The sequence below is a fragment of the Cricetulus griseus genome, chromosome 3 (assembly GCF_003668045.3).
Source record: "Cricetulus griseus strain 17A/GY chromosome 3, alternate assembly CriGri-PICRH-1.0, whole genome shotgun sequence".
Taxonomy (NCBI): Eukaryota; Metazoa; Chordata; class Mammalia; order Rodentia; family Cricetidae; genus Cricetulus; species Cricetulus griseus.
This window is the reverse complement of record NC_048596.1, coordinates 250819028-250840384: the sequence shown is the minus strand read 5'-3', so window position 1 is coordinate 250840384 and position 21357 is coordinate 250819028. Positions and strand designations below refer to the sequence as shown.

At 41.2% G+C, this 21357-nt stretch overlaps 1 long non-coding RNA gene across 3 annotated transcripts in view; it reads left to right on the top strand.

Annotated features, from left to right (window-relative positions):
- Window positions 1-21357, top strand: part of LOC113831232 — a 30311-nt gene that overhangs the window by 8590 nt on the left and 364 nt on the right. Inside the window, exons 2-4 of one of the 3 annotated variants that reach the window (XR_003484109.2) lie at window positions 16126-16229; window positions 18865-19083; window positions 19959-21313. This is a non-coding gene — a long non-coding RNA (uncharacterized LOC113831232). Of the gene's footprint in view, window positions 1-16125; window positions 16230-18864; window positions 19084-19958; window positions 21314-21357 lie in introns of those variants that run through there. The other 2 variants (XR_004769369.1, XR_004769368.1) reach the window with 2 other exon arrangements.

Below are 21357 nucleotides of genomic sequence, written 5' to 3'. Positions count from 1 at the left end.
CTTTGGTTAAAAGGCTTGCTTTCTCTTAGATTTGATGTCTTTTTCTCTAAAGAAAATATATGTGGAAATTAAGTAATATGGCAATTAATAAAGTGTCCATGCACATAGAAGCAGCACTAATTGGATTCAGTTTATTAAAATAAAGACGACATCATGAAGATGGAAGGAAGACATAGTGTGTGCATGGCCAGGGGCTGGGGAGGGGGTCTGGAAGGATCTGGGGATATGCTCAGAATATGATATATGTGAAATATATATATATATATACATATATATACGTATATATGTGTATATACGTATATATATATATATATGAAATTCTCCAAGAATAAATTTAAAAGTATTTCAATGTCTTACCTTCATAATATATAAAAATAGCATTTTAAAAAAAGCTATCATGATTGTGCCTGCAGCAAGCACTTGCTCACAGATGATCAAAGCTCTGCCTCCAGGCCTGGCTTGCCCGTGACTGAGCCCTTGTGCAGCGCTGAGCTGGTCATTGCTAGGTAAAAGCCTCCCTCTCATCATTAATGAAACTGAAGGATCTTGCCTATTATCTTTGAGATCTCTGCAGATCTTCGGCTTATAAAATGCAGTTTAATCTATCAATTCACCATTGTACCATGTTTTATATACCATGTTTGGGTTGAAAAGCTCTATCCTCTTTCTTGCTTTTTTTTTTCTTTTTGAAACTATAATTGTGGTAGTTTAAATGAAATTGGCCCCTGTAATCTCATAGGGAGTGGCACTATTAGGAGTTGTGGTCTTGTTGGAGTAGGTGTGGCCTTTTTGGAGAAAGTGTGTCACTGTGGAGGTGGGCTCTGAGGTCTCATACATGCTCAGGCTACTCCCAGTAAGACAGTTCCTGTTGCAAGATGTAGGATTCGTGGCTATTTCTCCAGCACCATGTCTACCTGCAGGCCGCTGTACTCCCAGCCCCCATGCTCCCCACAATGATGAACCTCTGAAACTGTAAATTGCCACTTCAATTAAATGTTTTCCTTTATAAGTTGCTTGATGGAGGAGAAATGCACCACCCCTCCATCAATGCCTGTGGCAGGCCCTGAGGTCATAAAAGTGGGAGAGCTGTACCTGCCCCTCACCAGCTGAAGCACTTGGGAGAGTGGCTTCTACATCTCACCTGGGCAACACAGTAGAGCTGGCCCTGTAGGTGTGAGGGGACCAACCTTGAGGAGGTGAGCCCCTTGCTCATTGCCGAAACGGGTCAGTCAACTAGCAAGGGCAATGCTGGAGAGCTCACCCTGGTGGCAAAGACAGTGGAGAGCTGGTGGGCTGACCAACCCTCCAACTACCCAGACCCAGAACCAGGGTTATGTGTTGATCTACCCCAACATCCAACATCTGTGATCCGCTGGAGTACAAGGAGGGTAGGGTGGGATGGAGGGGCCGTGGTCAGTTCTCTGGACCCAAGGCTGGCTGAAGGATCTCCAAGACACAGGGCAGCAACAGGATGTCCAGGAAATGTCCCAGTGAGGGCACAGTGTCAGTGGTGCAGCAGAGACCACGGGCCTTGAAGCAGACCAATGATTCTTTGCAATAAGTACCTACATGTAAAAATATATGAATAAAGGGGTTTACTGCGTGACTCACTGTCACACTGGAGTTTCCATGATGAGAGTTTCCCCTTCTTCCTTTATTTTTTCCTTTTTTCCCTCTTAAATTTTGTCTTGTTTTATTTTGGCATGAGGAGAGAAAGACAGGTGGGCTCAGGAAGCATGATGTGAAAGACACTGAGAACGAATGAATAAATAAATAAATAAATAAATAAATAAATAAATAGTTGCCACAGTCATGGTTTCTCTTCACAGCAATAGAAACCCTAAGACAATAATATAATTACATTTTTCCCTTCTCTTTTTCACTTATCCCCTTGCCCACTTTCAAATTCATGGCCTCTTTGTCCATTAATTGTTGACATATATGTATATGCATACATACACTTTATTTTATATACATACACATTCTTAAATACAACCTGCTTAGTTCATCTAATGTGACTTGTATATACATGTTTTCAGGCCTGACCATTTGGTATTTGATAATCAACTGACATGCTCTTCCCTGAAGAAGACTGTTCCTCCCTGTGTCTGCAGTCCTTCGTTGCCTGAAATTCTCACTGTAGGGTTAGGTCCCCATGGCTTTCCCGCTTCCACATTGCCATGCCTCTTGTTGACTTGTTCAGCTCATGTTTAGGCAGCCATGCTGTTGAGATTTATAGGTGTAACTTCTGACATTACTATAAGACACAGTCTCACAGCAAGCTCATGGTTCCTCCGGCACTTACCATCTTTCTCATTCCCTTTTCCACAATGACCCCTACACCTGAGGTGCAGGAGCTGAATTGTAGATATCTCAGTTTGGACTGGGTTCCACAGTTCTGCATTTTTATTGTTTATGGTTTGCTGTAGTGGTCTCCATCTGTTGCATAGAGAAGTTTTCTTGATGTCAAATAAGGATTACACTTCACTGCGGGTATAAATTTGTAGTTAGGGGTTATGCTGGTTTAGTAAAGTAGAAGTTATATGCTCTCCTCCATGATCCATGACTTCACTAGCCCTGGGTAGTTGAGTAGGTCTCCCTCTTTTTCAGCAAGTCTTAAGTCCAATAAGAAAGCTTTTGGGTAAAACTAGGTTATGTGTGCCACTATCTCACCTTTAGAGTTATTGTGCCATGATGGTCATTTTTGTGGTTCATAGGCATCATAGCTGATAGAGTATTATGGGTAGGACTGTTAGTTGCTTCCCTTCCCTTGGATGCTTGCATGACCCTTCTGTTACCATGAAAGCTAGTCCTCAAGGAGGAGGCTTTCAAGTCAATTCTGGTTCATGTACCTTTAGGTCCTGTGTCTGAAATGCATGGTGTCTTCAGCAATAGAGACTTACCTTCCACCTGTATGGAATAACCAAGGGCAACAGTTATTCTGTAATGTTTTAAGGTTCTCTTGGACTACCTTGACCAACAACTCCAAAGAGCTTCTTATGTTTTTGAATGTTTGATGTTTGGGTTTTTGTTAGATGGTCTTTGGCTCTTGGAGGCAACATTGTCAGCCCAGATGGGAAATTTTCATTTAAACTATACTAGTATATTTATATACCAATTTAAATGTATTATAGATATTTTAGGTAGATAGTTAAATAGTATGATTTCTTAAAACTTTTCCAGACATCCTTACTGTTATTTTACCATCTTTTCTCATTCTTCTGTTATTTATCTCTCCCTAACCCTCCCTAATTAGACACCCTACCCTGTTTTCCCTTTCCCCGTATCATATCCCTTGTACACTATTATTCTACCCCCTTTCTGTCTCTCATTAGAAAACAAATGGTCTTTTAAGAGATAATAATAAAATCACATAAGCTGGGCAGTGGTGGCACATGCCTTTAATCCCAGCACTCAGGAGGCAGAGGCAGACGGATCTCTGAGTTCAAGATCAACCTGGTCTACAGAGGAAGTTCCAGGAAACCTAGGGCTATACAAAGAAACCCTGTCTCACAAAACTAAAACTAAATAAATAAAATATTATAAAATAAAGCAAAAATAAACACCTAGAATAGGACAAAAACAAACAAACAGAAAGGAAAGAGCCAAGAAACAGATACAGAGAGTGTCACTCATTTGCACACTCAGGAGTCCCATCAAAATACAGAACTGTAAGATGCAAAGGACCTGTAGGATGAAAAAATTAAAATTAAAAAGCTAAAAAATTTTTAAAGCCCTAACATGACATTATGAGACAAAGAACCTCCAGGGATGGCATTGAGCTCATTTTCTGCTGGCCATCTATTGCTGGGCATGTGGCCTACCCTTAAGAGTCGTTTGTTTCCTCAGCAAGACTCACTTGGAGAAAACTAAACTTTCATTGGCAATTGGCTATCAATTGGAAATAACTTCTGGGTTAGGGATAAGTGTCCTCTTCTACTTTCAGCTCTAGGTCCCCATCTGGTGCAGACCTATATGTGTATGCTGCCTCAACCCCTGACTCTGTATGTGTGTTGATCCTCTGTGTTTCTAGGGCCTTGTTGCCTTGGTGTCCCCCATCTCTTCTGGCTCCCACACTCTTTCTACCCCCTCTTCTACAAAGTTCACTGAACTGTGAAAGGAGGGATTTGATGGAGATCTTCCATTAGGACTGAGTAACTTGCTGCCTCATTGGCCAGATAGTACTTTATTTATCATCCAATAAGACAAACACATACACAGAAGCACTTCCCCCATCATCTCCTCTTTTCTGTCTAAATAAAAAGAAGGGTAACTTATCTTTTATAACTGAAGAAAACTATAACCATAACTATCTGTCTTCAACTCCATCAAAGACCACAGAAGGATAATACATAAACTCTAGAACTGACAGAGACATCTCACTGCCTGGACAGTCATCCAAAGTTTCTCTGTAACATTGGGGCATCCATCTTCAGCCCATAGGCCACAGTGTGTCTGGCACACATCTCCATTTCAGCAGGAACCCTTCAGGACTGTTCATCTTGTTTTGTAAGTTCAGCAGTCACTTCCTTGTGGGTCCTGTAAGTTCAGTTTATATAGCAACAAACAGTCCAGGCAAGAGCAGTTTCTTGCCCAAATGGCCAATTGCCATGTTGAAAGCAAACTCCATAATGAGTTTTGTCGATGCCCATCCTCCTTTCTGACATAATTGGTGTGCCAGGAGCAGTTGTGTCTCACTGCCAAGAAAAACACTAAACCATTTAAATGCAAAAATATATTCTATATATTTGAAAGGTTTGAAGAATATCTATCTCAAATACATCTTTGTATATCTAGAAAGCCTAACTAACCTAACTGTAAGTATTGACTATTATAGGTGACAATATAATCTGTATTTAATTATTCACATCACAAAATTGACCTTAAATTTGTATCAATAAATGAAAATACATACCAATATAAAGTAGTCATTTCTATATCCTATTCACAGTCTCTCTTTGCATATTGTCTGGCTGTGGGTCTCTGTATTTGCTCTTATGTGCTACAAGAGGAGGCTTCTGGGGCTGGAGAGATGGCTCAGAGGTTAAGAGCGCCGACTGCTCTTCCAGAGGTCTTGAGTTCAATTCCCAGCAACCACATGGTGGCTCACAACCATCTATTATGAAATTTGGTGCCCTCTTCTGGTGTGCAGATATACACAGAGGCAGAATGTTGTATACATAATAAATAAATAAAATCTTAAAAAAAAGAGGCGGCTTCTGTGATGATGGCTGAGCAAGACACTAATCTATGAGTATGGAAGAAAGTCATTAGAAGTAATTTCATTGTTAAGCTCTTTAAGTAGAACAGTAGTTGTATTTGGTTTTACCCTAGCTCTCTGAGCTATCTTGGTTAACCAAGCAGCATTGAACATAGGTTGCAACCCATGGAGTAGGACTTAAATCAAATCATATTGTTGGTGCTATGGAACACTGTGAAAATGTAATGTTCTTGTTAATAAAAAGTTGATTGACCAATGGCTAGGCAGGATTTTCAGGGCAGAAAGAATGATGGGAAAAAGGACAGAGTCAGAGGAGTCTCAAGCCAGACACAGAAGAAGCAACATGGGAAATTCACAGTTGAGGTAAATGAGCCTTGGAGCAGCACATAGATTAATAAAAATGGGTAGTTCAAGTTGTAAGAGCTGGCTGGAGACAAGCCCAAGTTATCAGCTGAGCATTAATAAGTGTCTGTGTAGTTTTGGGGAGTGACTGCTGGGACACAAAGAAACTCTACCTACAAGTTGGTTATTTGTACAAGCTTTGTGTGCCATTGCACAAGACAGATTGAATGGTTTGTAACTGAGTTGGTGTTTACAGAGTAGTGTGCAGAATGTCTTCTAGTACCAAGAACACTAGCACACAGGAGTGAAGGCTCTAGGTAGGCACCAGCTTGACTTTTCCATGTTCTATGAGTTGTGTAGCTGTTGTCTTTAGCAATAGGTCCTTTCTGTCAGTTTGTGGAGAGCAACCTATATCCTAGGCAATAGCCTGACTGTTTGGGGGTTCCCATGCATGGTGCTTTGTGTGAAAACGGCCCCCATAGGCTCGTAGGGAGCAGCACTCTTATGAGGTAAGGTCTTATTGTAACAGGAGTTGTGTTGTTGGAGGAAGTGTGTCACTGGGGGTGGGCTCTGAGGTCTCAGATGCTCAAACAAAGTTAGTAGGGCATTCTCTCTTCCTGCTGTCTGCCAATCTGGATGTATAAGCCCACATCAGTCAGACACCAGGCAGGTGAGTAACCTGCCTGCCATTGGACTATCCCACGCCCTAGACTCCATTCTTTCAAGACGCATTCCACCTCCCAAGCCCTTCCACCATATCACCCTCCCCATGGCTAGCCCTTCCCCCAACTCCAACTCCGGCAGACTTCATTGGCTCAGGTACAGTCACACCAGTCGGAAAAACAGACCACGCCAGTCAGAAGAACAGAGAACTCTTGTCTGCATCAACAGCCATGCTAACCACCAGAAGGTCAGGGCCCAACTTGGACAGAGACTCCTTACTAGATGAGAGATGGTCACACCGGCCACTAGAAATCCAGGCCACAAAGACTAGAAGACCAAAAAGGAAGCAGAAACCAAGGAAAAAGCACCCATCCAACAAAGACAAACTCAGAAATCACTACCTAAACCTATAATCATCCCAAAACAAGATCTAAGCACTAGTGTAAGGATGAAGGCAACAAAGCAAGGGCAATATGGAGCCACCAGACACCAGCTATCTTACAACAGCAAGACCTGAAGATTCCAAGACAGTGAAGCACAAGAGAACAACCTTAAAAGCAACTTCATGAAGATGAGGGGACCTTAAAGAGAAAATGAAAAACTCCCCTTAAAGAAATTGAGGAAAAGAGTCAATGTTGGTGGTGCACGCCTTTAATCCCAGCACTGGGGAGGCAGAGGCAGGCGGATCTCTGTGAGTTCGAGGCCAGCCTGGTCTCCAGAGCAAGTGCCAGGATAAGCTCCAAAGCTACACAGAGAAACCCTATCTCAAAAAAACAAAAAAAGAAAGAAAAGAAAAAAAGAAATTGAGGAAAAGGCATCCAAAAATTAGAGGAATTCAATTAATCCCTTGAAGAGCACCAAGATAACCAAGAAAAGTCAAACAGGCAAAGGAAACTGTTCAAGACCTGAAAATCAAAACAGAAGCAATAAAGACACCACAAAGTGAGGGAATTCTGGAAATGTAAAATCTAGGTAACCAGACAGGAACTATAGATGCAAGCAAGCATCACCAACAGAATACAAGAGATGAAAGAGAGACTCTCAGATGTTGAAGATACAATAGAAGAAATAAGATTCATCAGTCAAAGAAAATGTTAAATCTAAAAAATTCTTAACACAAAACATCCAGGAAATATAGGCCACTATGAAAAAAAACAAACCTAAGAATAGGAATAGGAGAAGGAGGAGAATCCTAGCTCAAAACCCAGAGAATATATTTAATAAAATCATAGAAGAAAATTTTCCTAACCAAAAGAAGGACATGCCTATAAAGGTATAAGAAGCTTCCAGAACACCAAATAAAGTGTGTCAGAAAATAAATTCCCTGTGCCACATAACCAAAACATTAAATATACAAAACAAAGAAAGAATATTAAAAGCTGCAAGAAAAAAAAGGCCAAGTAATATATAAAGGCAGACCTATTAGAATCACACCTGACTTCTCAGTGGAGACACTAAAAGCCAGAAGGGCCTGAACTGATGTCTTACAGACTCTAAGAGACCATGGATGTCAGCCCAGACTAGTATACTCAGAAAAAAACTTTCAATCATCATAGATGGAGAAACAAGATACTTCATGACAAAGTCAAATTTAAACAATATCTATCCACAAATCTAGCCCTAAAGAAGGTACTAGAAGGAAAACTCCAACCCAAGGAAGTTAGCTACACCCACATAAACATAGGCAATACATAATCTCACACCAACAAAACCCAAAAAGAGAAACACACACACACACACACACACACACACACACACACACACACACACACACACTAATACCCCACCATCAACAACAACAACAACAACGAAACAGGAATTAACAATCACTGGTGATTAATGTCTCTCAATACCAATGGACTTAATTAAACCAATAAAAAGACACAGGCTAACAAAATGGATACAAAAACAGGATCCATCCTGCTGCATACAAGAAATGCACCTCAACATCAAAGATAGACATTACCTCAGAGTAAAGGGTTAGAAAAAGATTTTCCAGTCACACAGACTTGAGAAGCAAACTGGTATAACTATCCTAATATCTAACAAAATAGACTTCAAACCAAAATCAATCAAAAGAAACAAAGAAGGGCATTTCATACTTATCATCAAAGGAAAACTCCACCAAGATGTTGTTTCAATTCTGAACATTTATGCCCCAAATGAAAGGGTACCACATTTGTAAAAGAAACATTACAAAAGCTTCAATCACACATCAGCCCCACACACTAGTTGTGGGTGACTTAAACACCCCACTCTCATCAATGGACAGTTCACCCAGACAGGAACTAAACAGAGAAATAACAGAACAGACATTACAACTCAAATGTACCTAACAGCTATCTACATAACATTTCAACCAAACATAAGAGAATATACCTTCTTTTCAGCACTTTATGGAACCTTCTCCAAAATTGACCATATACTCAGTCACAAAGCAAGTCTCAACAGATTAAAAAAAATAATTGAAATAAACCCTGAATATTATCAGATCACAATGGATTAAAGCTGGAGTACAACAACAGCACAAACTAGAGAAAGCCTACAAAGTCATGGAAACTGAACAACTCTCAACTGAATTACCGCTGGGTCAAGGAAGAAATAAAGAAAGAAATTAAGGACTTCTTAGGATTCAATGAAAATGGATGCACAACATAACCAAACTTATGGGATGCAATGACTTAACAGCACATCTGAAAGCTCTAGGAGAAAAGAAGCAAACATACCCATGAGGAGTATACAGCAGGAAATATCAAACTGAGGGCTGAAATCAATCAAATAGAAACAAAGAAAACAATACAAAGAATCAAAGAGTTGATTCTTTGAGAAAATCAACAAGATAGACAAACCCTTATCCAAACACCACAGAGAGAGAACATCCCAATTTTAAAAAAATCAGAAATGAAAAGGAGGATACAATAACAGGCACTGAGGAAATCCAGAGAGTCCTTACAGCATACCACAAAATTGGAAAATATAAAAGAAATGGACAAATTTCTTGATAGATACCACATAGCAAAATTAAATAAAGATCAGATAAATAATGTAAATAGACCTATAACCGCTAAAGAAATAGAAGCAGTCATTAAAAGTATCTCCACAACAACAACAAAGCCCAGGTCCAGATGGTTTTAATGCAGAATTTTACCAGACTTCCAAAGAAGAGTTAATACCAACAGTCCTCAAATTATTCTACAAAAAGGAACATTGCCAACATGTTTAATGAGGCCACAATGTATACAAACCACACAAAGACTTAACAGAGAAAGAAAATTACACATCAGTTTCCCTCATGAACATTGATACAAAAATATTCAATGAAATACTCACAAACTGAATCCAAGAACATATCAAAACATATCAAGAACATGAAGCATCATGACCAAGTATGCTTCATCTCAGAGATGCAGGGAAAGTTTAACATATGAAAATCCATCAATGTAATCCACCTTATAAACAAACTGAAAGAAAAAAAACACATAACCATCTTATTAGATGCCAAAAAAAGCCTTTGACAAAATCTAACACCCCTTAGTGATAAAAGTCTTGGAGAGATCAGGCACACAGGACGTAGTAGGGAAGGACTTTGAGTGTGGTGGTCTCTTTTTGTTTTGGTCGAGCAGAAGGGTGCTCTCTTGCTGAGACCCTGGTGAAGAGGGAAAGTCAGTTACTTGCTCCTCAACCTCTCTGAGCTAGCAGATGTTCACTCCAGGCTCTGACTCCTGAGTCTTACTGAGAAATAAAACGATAGAGATTTAGTTAAAACTACATTTGGCAGCAGGGGCAGGAATCAGATCTGGCTGGATGTAAAAATCCCATTGGGCCACTACCAGAAAAAAGGGACAGTAACTGTGTAGCTGCAATTATTGGCTGAAACAGCAGTAGATTCAGGTGCATCTGCTGAGCCATACATAAAACAACAGGAATGAAGAAGAATGTAAATAGATCCATTTCTATCACCCTGAACAGAACTCAAGTCCAAGTAGATCAAAGACCTCAACATAAAACCAGACACACTGAACATGACAGAAGAGAAAGCGGGGTATACCCTTGAACATATTAGCACAACTTCCTGGATAGAACACCAATAGCATAGACACTAAGATTAACAATTAATAACTAGGACCTCATGAAATGGAAAAGCTTCTGAAAAGGAATGCGCACCATCAATAGGACAAAACAGCAGCCTACACAATGGGAAATGATCTTCACCAACCCCACATCAGACACACACACACACACACACACACACACACACACACACACCAAATATATCAAGAACTCAAAATATATGAAATCTACATTTTTCCAAATATATAAACAACTCAGACACTAGACATCAAAAGACCAAATAATCCAATTTAAAAATGGGGTATGGGAGCTGGGCAGTGGTGGTACACACCTTTAATCCTAGCACTTGGGAGGCAGAGACAGGCAGATCTCTGTGAGACCAGCCTGGTCTATAAGAGCGAGTGCCAGGACAGCCTCCAAAGCCACAGAGAAACCCTGCCTCAAAAAATTAAAAAAAAATAGGGTATGGATCTATCCAGAGAATTCTCAACAGAAGAATCTCAAATGGCTGAGAAACATTTAAAGAAATGTTCAACATCCTTAGCCATCAGGGAATGCAAATTAAATGACTCTGAGATTCTATCTTAAACCTGTCAGAACAAAAAATACAAGTGATTGCTTATTCTGGAGAGGTTGTTGAGCAAGGGGAACACTCCTCCATTGCTGGTAGAGTGGAAACTTTTACAGCCACTTTGGAAATCAACATGGTGGTTTCTCAGAAAATTGAGAACTGAACTATCTCAAGACCCAGCTATATCATTCTTGGGTATATACCCAAGGATGCCCAATCACACCACAAGGATACTTGATCAGCTATGTTTCCAGCAGCTTTATTCATAATAGCCAGAACCTGAAAATAACCTAGAAGTCCTCAGCCAAAAACAGATAAAGAAAATGTGGTACATTTACACAGTATAGTATTACTTGGCTGTTGAAAACAATGACATCATGAAATTTGAAGGTAAATAGATGGGACTAGAAAAAAATCATCTTTAGTGAGCAACCTAGACCCAGAGACAAACATGGTATGTACTCACTTATAAGTGAATATTAGCCATAAAGTAAAGGATAATCATGCTACAATCCACAGACCCAGAGAGGCTAGGTAAGAAGGAGGACTCAAATGGAGACTTGGTTCTCAATGGGAAGGGGAAATGGAAAAGGTTTTGTTGGTGTACTGGGGGCAGATGGGGGAAGAAACATGAGGGATCAAGTTGGGGGGATAAAGGGGAAGAGTACTGAAAGAGGCAACTGGAAAGGGGAGCACCTTCAGGGTCAGATAGAAAGCTGATGTAAGAGAAACTCCCTGGAACCTACAAGGATGAACCTAGCTAAGACTTCTAGCAATAGTGGATATGTAGACTGAACTGGCCATGAACTTGTCCTATGACCAGACAAGACTTCCATTGGAGGAACTGGGATACCAACCCAGCCATATAACCTTCAACCTACAGTTCAACCTACCTATAAGATATGCTGGGGTAAGCATGGAACAGAGATTGTGGGAGTGGCCAACCAATGGTTGGTACATCCTGAGACCCATGCTATGAGAGTGAGCCTACCCCTGACATTGCCTGGAACACCAGGACCCAGAGGCTGGATGGCCCAGAGATATAGGAAAGAACCAAACAAGAATGGAGAAAAAATGTTAATGTAATGATGACTAATGATATTCTGTTATACTTATGGATTGGTGCCTACCTCAATTGTCATAGGAGCTCACAGAGTCTGAACTGACAATCAGAGAGCCTGCATGGGACTGGCCTAGGCCCTCCACATATATGTGACAGTTGTGTAGCTTGTTCTTCTTGAAGAACTCTTAACAGTGGGAGCAGTGGCTGTCTCTAACTCTTTGAATGGCTTTTGGGAACCTAGTCCTCATACTGTGTTGCCTTGCCCAGACTTAATACAAGGGGTGGGGGGGTACTTAGTCTTAACACAACTGGATATGCCATGTTTTGTTGACATCCATGGGCGGCCTGAAAAGAAATGGAGGAGGGGTGGATGGGGGCGGACAGCAAAGGAGAAAAGAGGGAAATGGGAGGAGAAGAGGGAGGGGAAACTATAGCTGAGATGTAAAATAAATAAATTTAACTAAAAATAAAAATAAGAGTTGCTATGGTCATGGAATCTCTTCACAGCAATAGAAACCTTAACTAACATAGACGTTAGTTAAGTACCAAGTATGTTGGTACCAGGAGTGGGGTAGTGCTATAATAGGCCTGACCATGCTTTTGTTGGAGGAATATGGAATAATTTGGGACTTTGGACTAAAAAAAAAAAGACATTTTAAGTGGGGCTTAGTGGGCCATTATAGTAGAAGCATGGAAGACAGTGTTATTGAGGGTGATTTGAACTGTGGGGATCCATCTAAAGAGGTTTCAGAGAGGAAAAAAATGTATGTGTCTAGAGACTGTTCTTGAGATATTTTGATAAAGATATTTTGCTTTTACCCTCGTCCAAAAAGTGTGCTTATGCTAAATTGAAGATCTTTGGATTAATTGAGTTTTCAGAGGAAATCTTAAAACAGTTTAGTATTGACTCTGTTCTGTGTTTATTGGTGTTCACTATTAGCAAATTTATAATGAAAAGGAGAAAGTTGAGAAAGGAAAAATACAAAATGCACAATCTGAGGAGATAGGGGGTACCAGGAAGTGTAAACAGATTAAAGAAGGGACTGATGCTAAGTGGAAAAAAGGTATGGTGTCCTCTGAGCAAGAATCCACCCAGCTAAACTTTCAGCTTGTGAAAAGAAATTAAAGAAATGGAAAAATGTATTAAAGAAAAGATTAGGGTCAGGCATTGTAGTGCACACCTTTATTCCCAGCACTCAAAACGTAGATACATTCAGATCTCTTGTGTTCAAGGCCAGTCTGATCTACAGAGTAAGTTCCAGTACAGCCAAGCTTAGGCAATGAAGGAAACCATCAAAACAGAAATCTGATGAAGGTGTAATTGAATAAAAGGACCATGTCCCAGGCCCAGCAAGCAGAACTTGGCAGCTTTGGTCACATGGTTATGGATTTAGAGTCAATGATACAAGAAAGGGATTAAAGAGTCTCCTTCTAAGGGGTGTCCCTGTGTGGAGACCTGGAGAGGCCATTACATGAAGCTGCAAATGTGGTCTGGATTGCTTTGGAGACCCCAAGATGTTGGAGATGCTGAAGTTATGGAATAACCACCAAGGAAAGCAGTTAACCAGTCCATGAAAAGGAAGGTGTGTTTCAGTCAACAAAACTGAAAGGAGTTGGATATATGAAGAGCATTTGGACATCAAACACAGAAATGAAGAGTTTGGAGTTTGCCCAGTTGATTTTCAGTCTTGCTTTGGTCCAATATTTCCTCACTACATTATCTTTCCTTCCTTTTGGTATGGTAATGTATATCCTGCCTCAGTATATGTTGGATGTAAATTATTTTCTTTTTGTATTTTGATTTTATGGGGGAATTACTCTTAAAGTATTACCATGAGTCTCAGAAGAAACTGGACTTTTAAGCAGAGTTGAGACTGTTATAGACTATGGGGACTTTTGAATTTGGACTGAATGCATCTCTTCATTATCATATGGCTATAAGCCTATGGGGGACATGGAGTAAAACATGATGCTTTAAGTAAAAATGGTCCCTATAGGTTCCTAGGGAATGCCACTATTAGGAGTTGTGACTTTATTGGAGTAGGTGTGGTATTATTGGAGGAGGTGTGTCACAGAGGGTGGGCTTTGGGGTCTCAGATGCTAAGCCAAGCTCTTCCTGATGTTTGTGGATTTGGATACAGAACTCACATCTACCTCTCCAGCACCATGTTTGCCTGCATGCTACCATACTTCCCACCATGAAACCTCTGAACTGTAAGCCAACCCCAGTTAAACGCTTTCCTTTATATGAGTTGCCGTGGTCATGCTACCTCTTCATAGAAATAGAAACCCTAAGTAAGACACCATGGGAATCCTTTGGCCAACTCAACTAAATGTAACCCATTCCTGGTATTGGAAATTTCATTTGGTGACAAGAGATGTCCCGCTGGAGCTCTGCCTCCCTCTTAATTTAGCCATTTCATTTGGATTGCCTTCATATATGTGTATATGTTATGAATCTTCTACTGTATTGTTTCTTTCAGTCCTTCAAATAGCCCTTAATTTTAGCTGTCTTTCCCCACTCTTCCCTTATCCCTCACACTTCGTCCCCCTTCTCCACTGGATCCTCCAGCTCCATTCCCCCCACTGCTGTTTGATCTTCCAATTCCAGATAAGTGAATACATACCATATTTGATACCACATTTATCTTTCTGGGTCTGGGTCACCTCACCAAGATTATTTTTTTCCTGTTTCATCTATGATCTCATTTTTCTTTACAATGCATAGTATTCCACAGTGAATATGTGCCACATTTTCATTATCCATTTATCAACTGAAGTATATTTGGGTTATATCCATTTCCTACCTAAATAGGCTGAGCAAGTCTCTATGAAGTACATCTGGCCTAGAGTTTGGAATGTAGATCTGACTGGCCTCAAACTCAAAGAAACCTGCTTGGCTCTGCCTCCTAAGTGCTTAGATTAAAGGTGTAAGCCCCATGTCTGGCCATCTTTTCACTGGTTTATGGTATGCAATACTTTCGAGTATGGTTTTACTCTGCATTAAAAATATTTTATATAAGTATATAGATTTAAAAATAATCTAGTGCCATTCAGACAAAAGCACTTAATTGTCTTTATATAAAAATTGCATTTATAAACCGTGCCATTGGGCGTGACTACAACATATTTTTGCTGAATAAATGAATGATGCTTTAGTGGGTGTTTGCTAAAGGTTCTGAGAATAATAACCCATATTCCTTTCTAGGTTTGATTTCTAATGGGAGCTAGCTTTGGTTTTTATTTTGCTTTGTTTTTCTACCCAAGTTTGCTTTGAATCACCGAAATGATTCATAACACTAAAAACAAGTTGAACCTGAAATTACCCTGCCGGAAATGAGTTAAGGATTAGAGATCAAGTGAAAGGGAGGGGCTTGAGAGAAATCAAGAGAACTCTTCTACATTTGTGGTGAGACAGGAGGAAATGCCAACAGCAGTTTTTGTTCTCATTACTCCAATTACATTGTTTTAAATAGTTGAATCAAATGCAAAGTACAGAGTAATTCAGTCTCCAGGATCCAAAAGGCACTTTTCCCAGGTGTGGCTGGCCTCTCCACTCCACCCCCAGATGAGTCACTATACAGATGAGTCACTATACAGAGATTAGAGAGAGAGACCGACCCATCCTTGACCCCTCCCACACCCATACACAAAATCATTGTAACAGGTGGGGAGAGGTGAATGGATGGATCACCACTGGAGGGGAAGGGACTTTCTCTCAGCCAGCCCTGCTGGAATCCTTTAACTGGAAAGAGAAAGGGGAACAAGAATCAGGGAACCTTGGCAAAGGGCTCTGAGTCAGGTAAGGAGGTGATTTGAAAACATCCTTAAAGAAAAGCATGGTCACAGGACCCTGCTATCAGGGTCTTCTCTGCAATCCAAGTTTCTGGTGACATCTGTCACTTCCCTAAGAAGCCCATGACCTTTTCCTTCCTGTTTCTCTATGAATGATGGCACATCCGGAAGCTCATAAAAGTGGCTTATCTAGGAAAGCAAACAGCTCACTCTGAAAAAAAGATAATAGTTCAACAGGAGGGGAGTAGTTCCAGCTTTTGCTGTTAGCTAAAGGAGGGTTCTGGTCCCTGCCCTATGGTGTGGGTAAGATGTCCCACCCATGACCTCATGTTTTAGAGAGTGAACTCTTCCTACCCTATGCCACACACTAAGTACTCTTCCTTCTGAATCTCACTCCAGGTACCCAAGATTCTTCCTCTCAAATGACCATGAACTCTCTTCTGGTTCAGTATTACATTTTTATCTATCTTCTCTGTGTGCTGCTGGAGTACCTGCTGTATCTGGTAAGGTAGAGAGGTAACTGCCTGCAGCTATTGCAGGTGGATAAAAATTTACTTGCAAGGCTAGGGTGTCCCTATAGGTTCCATATGCCATGGGTTCCATATGCCTGAATACAGGAGCCCTTGGGTAGAAGCTGAGTGGCCCCCAGATGACCACAAATCCATGTGCAGCATTAAATAATCCCAATGTGAAATCAGACTTTGCCCTTCAGGTGCTGAGAAGGTATTCTTGTCAGTAGAAGAAGATAAACTAGGCATGGGGATTTGGTAGAGTGCTTGCCTAGTACTCACAAAACTCTGGATTCCATCCCCCACACCCCATAAACTGGGCAATGTGGATCATGCCTATTCTCCCAACCCTCAGGAAGCTGGCACAAGAGAATCAGGAGTTCAAGGTTATCCTTGACTACACAGGAAGTTTGAGCACAGCCTAAGCTGTACGAGACCTGACCTCACCACAGAAAAAGCAGAATAGGATGTCTTAGTCATTGTTCTATTGCTGTAAGGAGACAACCTTGATCAAGGCAACTTATAAAAGCAAGCATTTAACAGGGGGGCTGACTTACAGTTTCAGAGGGTTAGTTCACTATCATCCTGGTAGGGAGCATGGTGACAACATGGCACTGGAGCAGTACCTGAAATCTACATCTTGAGAGACTGGGACTGCCCACATTTGAAACTTCAAAGTCCACCCCCAATGACTCAACTTCTAATTCTTCTAATTCTCTCAAGTAGTGATACTCCCTGGTGATTAACCATTCAAACATATGAGCCTATGCGGCCATTCTTATAAAAACTACCACAGAGCAGGAGGAGGAAGTAGGGAGGGCCTTGCCAGAGGAAGAGGAGGAGAAGGGAAGAGGGAAAGGAATAGGGGAGAAAGGCTATTTTATTTAACGATTTGTTAAGTTGGTTTACAGCCTTCAGTCCTATCATGTGAGCCTGCTTGTACTTTTGCTTGCTCACTGAAGACAGCAGAAATGGGTGGACCCACTGCATGTTTCCATACAACGATGCCTATTTATGGCTTTCCTAGTAATTCAAATTTGGTCGATACTGGTGGGTTGCCTCTTATGCCACATACCAATTTCTCAGTCTGTCAAAGAGATTATTATGCTTTGCCTACCAACGAAATATCTAACTTGGTGTCAATAATTCATGACAAAAGCAGAAAAGGGCTATAGTTTTTCATAGAAAAGAAAATGGAAGTGTCAGGTTAGATTATAGCATTGAAAGTCTCTAGCCTTCTCATCTGGCTTAAATTTCTAGCTACTCTTCCCAAGTGTCTTTAACAAAGGACTCTGTGAGGTTCAATATTTAGCAAATTAATGAGTTTCCTGTATTTTTGGTTTATTTTAGAGAAAGCATTATCAAAATATTTAAACAACTTTAACTCTATAAATATTCTAATGGAGCTCAAATTTTACACGAGTCATTACCATAGCAACACCTAGGGATGCTAAGGTATCATGCCTGTGGCTCTACAAATCCTCAGGGAACCAAATTGACACCAAAGCCTTGTTAAATGCACCCTGGTGTGGTATAGAAACCTGTCACACAGTCTGATATCAACCCTGTTGAAGGGGTTTTGGTGCCAGGGAACCTCATTATCAAAGCCCTATCTCTGGAGCTGACAATGATCACAGAGCAACAACGTGGTGTTATATTGTTTATGATTTAATGAAGCTTGTCTGGGGATCAGAATGCCACAGCCATAGAAGGTGGGTAGTGGTGGCACACACCTTTAATCCCAGGACTCAGGAGACAAAGGCAAAAGATCTTTGTAAGTTCAAGGCCACCCTGGGCTACATGAGAGTGAATCAGTCTAAAAGAGAAACAGAGTTCATGCCCTTAATCCCAGCACTAGAGAGAATATAAGGAGCTCAGCGAGTCTGAGATCTGATGAAGAACAATGCAGTCTGGAGATGCAATCCAGGGTTTGATGGATGGCCCCTTCAGTACCAGTGTTGGTAGAGGTGAGAGCTCTCTGGTGGCTTGGCTGCTTTGCTTCTCTGATATTCAGCTTGAACTCCAATATCTGTCTCTGGTTTTTTTATTTTGCTACACAACATCACCACAAAATGCCAGTTACCATAGATGAAAATGCCATGAAAGTCTCTGTTTAAAAGAGACAGAAGAGTGCTGGGGATATAGCTCTGGGTAGAGTGCCTGCCAGTACGCAGGAAGTCTGGGGATGGATCCCCAGAACTGCAGGAGCTGGGCTTGGTGGAGTATGTCTACAGTCCCTGCACCTAGGAGATTGAAACAAGAGGATCAGAAGTTCAAGGCCATTCTCAGCTACCTAAGTAGTTGAAGGTTAGCCTACACTACATGAAATTCTTCAGAAACAAAGTAAGGGCTGTGGTAAGGAAACAGTTTCTTCTTCTTAGCTTTATCAAATATATTTTCTTGAATGTTCTTCATTCATTTAATGATTCTGAGATAGACAGTATGTTCCACTGCTGGTCTTGCATGGCATACTGGAAAGGAAAAAAAGTCCTAAGAGAATGAGTCAACTCACTTTCCAGATGAGGCACAATGCATCAAAGTCCTCCTTTTTACTGATAAATGCCCACTGCCCAATAAGTAGCCTTCATAAACCCTAAACAGACCCTCTCCAACTTGTCTTCTTCCACAGGTATCAACACACTTGCACCCCTGGCGATTGTACTCCCCACCCTGACCCTTACCTGCAGTCACTGATTCTACCAGCACGGACTCTCCTTGTCCTTTGCAGCACTGGCTCCTTGAGAAAAGATGGCTATCTGGACAGTGGACTCCATGTTGTCATTGGAATTAAGGCATCACTTTATGTTTCTGTTCTGCACAGTTCCACTCATTTCCTCTGATTGGCAAGGTGAGGTATCATCTCTTCCAAGATACTCATTCATAAGAGCCTGTCATATCGTTCTTGTCTGAATCTTCTTGTACTCACTTGTTCACAAGCACTGTAAGAGTAGGAGTATCTACCCTGAGGATGGGTGTATCTCTAACTCTAGAACTAAGTCCCACAGTATTCTGAGTGTTCTGTAAGTGTTCCTTAGCTGAGTAAAGCATCAGGAGTTTAGAATGCAGTGTAGCTCACTGTTAAGAGTACTAGTCTAGCATGTACAGGGCCATAAGTTCAGCTATACTGACACTAAAGTAGGAGAAAGTTCAGGACAATTGTGCAGGCATCCTATCAGCACAATAGTGGGTATACACTTGCCTTCTTTTCAAGACCTTTCTTATCTGCCCAGCCCCACAATCTCATTGTGGCCAATGAGAAACCCACTCATCACCTCAAATGATCCAGTCAAGAAAATCCCTAACTGGTCCACCCAGTTGCTTGGGTTTCAGTTGATTCAAGATGTAGTCAAGTTGACAACCAAGATTAGTCATCATTGAAAGGTAAAACATTTTATCAGTGACAAAAATGTATTTTGTATTGTCTATATAGTGTAGTGGGATTGAACTATAAATTTATTATTGATTTCAGCTCAGAGCGTGGCACATGTCACATAGAAAGTGCTTGACTAATGATAAGTGAGTATGGGCATGATAATTGTGATATAAATGTGGAGACGATAAAATTGAGGATATTTCTACAAACATGCTATCTATCTGTGGATCCTTGTCTTCCCAGTGAAAATGTTTATATGATAAATTACTTAATAATCATCACTTCCTTTAGTTACCTAGCAACAGAGTTAAAGAGCTTTACCTGCATCTAATTGACCTGTTTCTTTCTAGACTGGGGGATTATTATTGCCACTTCAAGAGGCACTGAAGTGTACGTGTCACATTTGTGCAGGAATGGTTCCTTGTGAGGCTTCTGCCTGTTCTTGATGGGTTTCACCACCTTTGGAAAACAAGTAGAGACCATAAATGGTTTTTTGGGGGCGGGGGAGGTAGTTGGTTCTTTGGGACAGGGTTTCTCTATGTAGCCCTGGAACTCACTATGTAGACCAGGCTAGCCTCAAACTCAGAGATCTGCCTGGGATTAAAGGTGTGTACCACTACTGCCTGGTAATGTTTTTTAATAGAATATCCTTATTAATTCCTTGAGAATTTTATACATGCACACAATATATTTTTATTGTATGCAACTCCCATTCTTCCCTCTAACCCCTCCCAGATACCCTGAGTTTCCCAGGCCCTTTCCTCTCAACTTCACATCCTTTTTTTTCTTTTTTTCTTGAGATAGTCTGTCTCTGTGTAGACCAGTCTGGTTTCAAATTCACAGAGATCTGCCTCTGTCTCCTGAGTGCTGGGAATAAAGGTGGGTGACACTATGTGTTCAGTCGGACAGAGCCTGAAGCCTCTACGCACCGCTGCATGGTCCCAGAAATCCCCATTCCAGTTTCTCTCTCCAAACCCTGCCCACTCAGAGAGTCCCCAAACAAAGGAAAGGCACCAAAAAGCCCAGTTCTGAATTCTTAGCAACTATGGCAACTTCCTCCCTGACACCCACCTAAATGCTCAGCTTTTGACCATACTTGAGGCACAAACCCAGCTTGTGGCAGACACATCATCACACCTCACCAAAACCTATAAAATCTCCCTGCTTTAGAGTGGGAATGCAAATTCTCTGGCCTCGATCTCTGAGACCTAAGAATCTGCCAGAAATTTGCTTTGCTCAGTATACCTGTTGTTATATTTTTCAGTTGGGCCTGATCTGGCTTGTTGCATTGCTGGAGAAACTTATTTTCAGGAGTGGGGGGTATGGGTAGGGGCAGAAACTTATTATGTGGGGCAGGAAACCTGTTACTATACCCAGGCATTTTTTTTTAAATAACCCACCTAGTCCAATTTCTGCTGCCCATATAGCCATAGTTTTGGGACCATCCACTGGAGCATGGTAAACCTACCAAGAGCCACAACCTTAAGAAAAACAACCTCACCACCACCACCACCACCACCCCAGCCTCCCACAGCCTCTCAGCTAGGGATGAGCTCAGGGGCCCTTCCCTGCCTCATGCTGGGATGTTGATCAGCTTGGCTGTGCCCTGGCAACCACAGCTGCTGTAAGGGCAGGGGTCCAGGCACTTTGACTCCATCCTCCCTGACCTTCTGCTCTTACAGTCTTTCTGCACCCCTTTTCTGTGAAAGAGACCATAAATGTTGCTAGAGCACTCTGACCTAGCTATTC